The following is a 4,697-nucleotide window of genomic DNA, read 5'->3' on the forward strand; positions in this document are numbered from 1 at the left end:
GCATCGGCGTGCTTGTGTGGCCTTTGCTCGCCGACTGCAGTTTGCAGGGCGATTTAAAAAAAACAAACACTGCCCAAGAGTGACCGTTGTGAGATATCAAATCAAAATTATCGGAGGCCACCTTTTTGTGTTTTTTTTTATGTCTGATTTAATATGACCGGTTAAAATGAATGTTAATATACGTGTAATACTAAAGTAGATACGTTTTGAACCTCAAAGGAAATTTTCCCAAGTAAGTTTTTATGTATTAGAAAACATATCAACGTTGTGTTTGCGATCACAACAAAACAGCTGCGAGCAATTATGAACTCCCCTACCACCTCTTGGTCATTCTCCACTGCAAATGTAAACATCATATATCTGCCTTGCTGGGCCAGCCTCTATATAAATGGCATTTTAAACCCTGAGCAAAGTTTCGGATACCACGTGATGAAGTTTCTAAACAGCCAATTGGGGCAGCCACCCTTTCTGAGTTCAGTCAGAGTATGCGACGTCCTAGTAATAAGCAGTTGCGCAGTCAATAAAAAAAAATCATCATTCTTGCAGCCAAACTACACATCCTCATGTTGGTGAAAACTATATTTTGCTGAAGACAAAAATTTCATGCTGTTGGGATTTTTCTTGGAAGTTTCAGATTTTATATCTCTGTCCATCTCACTTCTTAGAAAACAGTGGATTCTTTGCTTGGGAAATGTGATTTGTGGTCATAAAACGTTAAAGATAAGCATGTCTAAGTATATGCAGTACTACTCATTGCCTAGATGAATACCCACACCCTATATGGGCCCTCTACATTATCATTATGCATATGCAATATTTGTAAAAGGTAGAAGTGCACCACTGCAATTTACTTTACTTACTTCTTAAGCCACTTTTGGTGGATGACCTCCACGAGAGGGAGCTTTCGAAAGCCTCTAGAAATTGGCCTATTCTGCCACGTTATCCAGATGTCTTACATCTGGCTAGCGTGGGCTGGCCATGTTCTGTTTTATCTTCGCTTTTAAGTTCTATGCAGTAATAAATAACAATTAGGCCACTTGCTCCGTTAACCTAAAAACAGCTCCTGGCTGGCAATCACAATAAACAGATCTCTCTGCTTAGGAAATAAACAGGAGAAGCCCTCTGCAGTGTGTTATTGGTCCATTAATCTGCCGCCAGTGTGCATCATGCGAGCCTCTGAGCCAAACAAAAAGCACAGAAAATGGAAAGGGGATTTGGAGTTTCAGATCCGTGAGAGCGCATCGAGTTAGTTGTGCTTAAGTGACACACTTCTTGTGTTTACGCATGCACGGTGGTGAGATGTTCACTACCTTGCCTGGTATACAGGAGGTCGTGGGTTCGATCCCGATCCCGACCCTGACCCCTGTATATTTGGAGTTTACATGTCCCCCCCCCCGTGGTCGTGTGGATTTTGCTCCGGGTCCTCCGGGTTTTCCATCCACATTTAGATGCATACGTTTAGAGTATTTGGTTGCTATAAATTTACACATGATAAGCAGCTTTGTTGAGCTATCATTTATGGCCAGGTTGCTTCTGAAAAAGAGCTATATATCTCAGGGGGCCTCACCGAGTAAAATTGTATATATATAGTTTTAATAGTAAATATAATTCAACAATCAAAATGTCCGTTGGATCCCTGTTCAACTCCCCTGCCAAGACAGATGTGACCAATTAACACGTGAGGCAGCAATACATATTACACTCATGCCAAGTTGAAACACATCAGCCTATATATACTGTTTTTATATTTCAACGAGATTTTTTTATACTTCAGTACGTAGTTGAAACATCTCAATAACATCTGGTAACTCAGTGGCGTTTATTTGACAAGCTGATGTGCTCCAGAATGTCGAAACGAGTTTGCTTGCGTAAACAAAATTAATGCTGCTAGATGATACGAGTCTTGAAAGCCAATAGGATGATGGACTATTTTGTGTACATATATATGGAGACATTATACATGGTTTTACCCATGATGATGCACAACAATAAATAATGAGTTTGTGTATATTATAAAAATGTAGGCAGGTGTGTCCCAACTTATTGTAATGATAAATTACCAATGCTTTCTTCACAGAGACATGCTTTCTCCCTGGCCAGGTCAGGTTGCAATGACATTCACTCACTTTGTATTTGGGATATGTTCTCAATGTTTTGGATGAATTGGAAACAAAATGAAAATTGAGCACAGATATAAAATTTTGCACAATTGGAAAACAATTTAGACGAGCAACCGGCATGTCCTTTGGACGTGGCCGTCTCTCCGTTCCTTCCAACCAACAAAACTTTGATATTTTCTACAGCCCTGTCTCCACCGTTCCCTTGCCTTTTCATTGATGTTTATCCCAATTCGTCTCGATGTCTCGCTTTGTCTCTGTTCTTATTTGTTTCACAATTCTCCTGTTCCCGTCCCTCCTTCCACTGTATCTCACCCACTTCCCTCCCCTACCTCTCTCCCTCTTTCTCTCTCTCACCTCTCCTTATTCCCACCTCTCCATTTCCCGCCTCAATCTCTCTTGCCTCTCCCTAATCCTCTCTCCCACCGCCTTGTCACGTTCCCCCGCTCTTCTCTTTCCGTTTGTCTCTCCATCCTCTCCCTCCCTGCCCCTGTCCCCCTCCATACCTCTCAATCTTTACCTCCCTCCACTATCTCCCTCCTCTGCCTCTACACCACCAGGGTGGAGGGCGTAAGCGGTGGGGGGGGGCAATGTCGTGACGCCAACGCGGTGACGTCATTGCGCAGACGTGCGCGGTTACGTCACTGCCGCGCACCTGTGTGCCAGACAGCCAGCCAGGACAGGAATCCAGCCAGGCGGCCAAGAATTCAGCCAGCAAAAAACTTTTTTGTTTGTAATCAAGAACGATTAGTCCTGAAACATGATGCCGCACGAAGTAACATCACTTTAAAGATGCCACTTCTGTGCTCTCTCCACCAAAAGTGCTGTCGCATGGCATCGGATGATATCATTCTTGTTAGATTTAGGAAAAAAAAATCACTAATGCAAAAAGTATATGATCCAAACATCCCGAAGAGATAAAAAGTCGTCCTTAACATCCAAACATCTGCAATGTTGATATTCTTTGGTTCTTTCGGCAAAAGTCGCGTAGATATAAAATAAAATAAATCACGACGTTTCGATCGCAACACAAGCGGTCGTCCTCAGGCGGAAAAATATAATCCAACAGTGGAACTGCTGAACTTAAGTTTGAAACTCACCCCTACGAAGTATGTATTCAGGATAAGCTCCAGGAGGGAGTGGTATTGATGACCGATGCCCTCCTGTGGTAGAACAAAAGCCGAGTACAGGGACTCCTCTGCTCACGACAAAGTGAGGTTCCAGAAGTCTGTTCGTAAGTCTTTACTCCTGTCGATTCCAAACATGTTGTAACGTCATGTACACTAAACACGGGGAATGGCATTACACGTTGTATGATGTCCTGCAGATGTAGATGCCACTGGTTCTTCACGTTCTGCAGATGTAGATGCCACCACCGTCATCTATTGCGCGGCGGTTGAACTTACAAATCTCGGTCCGAACAGGCAACTGGACATACGGACAGATTTGTCCGTGTTTTTGAAAGTTTGTAAGTCGAGTGTTCGTAAGTAGAGGAGTCCCTGTGGTGGCACAAGGAGCGCAATACCCATTAGAGAAACATTTAACTCCTATGTTATATATTTATTTGATGCTTTCCCACCTGATGACGGACGCTTGTGTTGCGCCCGAAACGTCGTGATTAATTTTATTTTATACCTACGTGACTTTACCGAAAGAACCAAATAGTATCTTATGTTATAGTTTGTACGTTTCGATTTGCTTCTGGATGGATGGCAGGGTGGCGCATCTGCGACACTTGGGCCACCACAGCAAGAAGGAACTAATCTTTTTTTTTACTCTTTTATCTGGCAACAAAACTGACACCTTTTTAACAAGGAGTCATGTTTGCATTGACCACAATACGTGCGGTGAGAATGCAATAAAAACACAACTCTGATAATGTATGCACTGTCCTTGAAATTGATTGGTCCACACCCGAGACAGCTTTTCTCAGAGCCTAGTCTCACATGGTGTTGGACCAGATGACGCCATATTTTGCTACTGGCAAAGGAGGTTCTAATGGTGGAAGAAGGAACTGGTTTCGATTCAGACTTCAGGCACCTGTCTGCGTGGAGTGAAAATGTTCTCCCCCTGTTCATCATGGGTTTCCTCTGAGTCCTCTGGTTAACTCCGATAGCTTAACACCTCCACTGTATCTGGTATTGGACAAAAATACCAATGCTGAAAATGTACTTGCAAATTACTCAAATTACTCAATTCGGATTACACATAGCAATCCTCCTAAAAGAAGTCTTGAGACTCAGTGAGGTTTTCCAGAATTAACAAGCATGGTAATAAACACATTCCTGCGGAGGGAGCTGCTGGTAGGAACGTTGGGTTGCTCGGTCAATGGCCAGGGTCAACGGAGGCGTGGTGTATTCCGCAAATATGCCCGACTGTGAGGGTGGGCACAAGCCGGCGTGAGTAGGTTAAACGTTGAGTTTTATTAGGGCACCACGGGGTGAGCAGCCCCTCCCCACCAAGCCCCACCCCACCCAGCCCCTCCTCCCCACCCAGCCCCTACCTGCACGACCGACGGACACAATAATCCCCTGTGCGCTGGTGTAACCAGGAGGTTCCTACCAGTAACAATATGCATAG

The sequence above is a fragment of the Lampetra fluviatilis genome, chromosome 4, assembly GCF_964198595.1.
Source record: "Lampetra fluviatilis chromosome 4, kcLamFluv1.1, whole genome shotgun sequence".
In the NCBI taxonomy this organism is placed as follows: Eukaryota; Metazoa; Chordata; class Hyperoartia; order Petromyzontiformes; family Petromyzontidae; genus Lampetra; species Lampetra fluviatilis.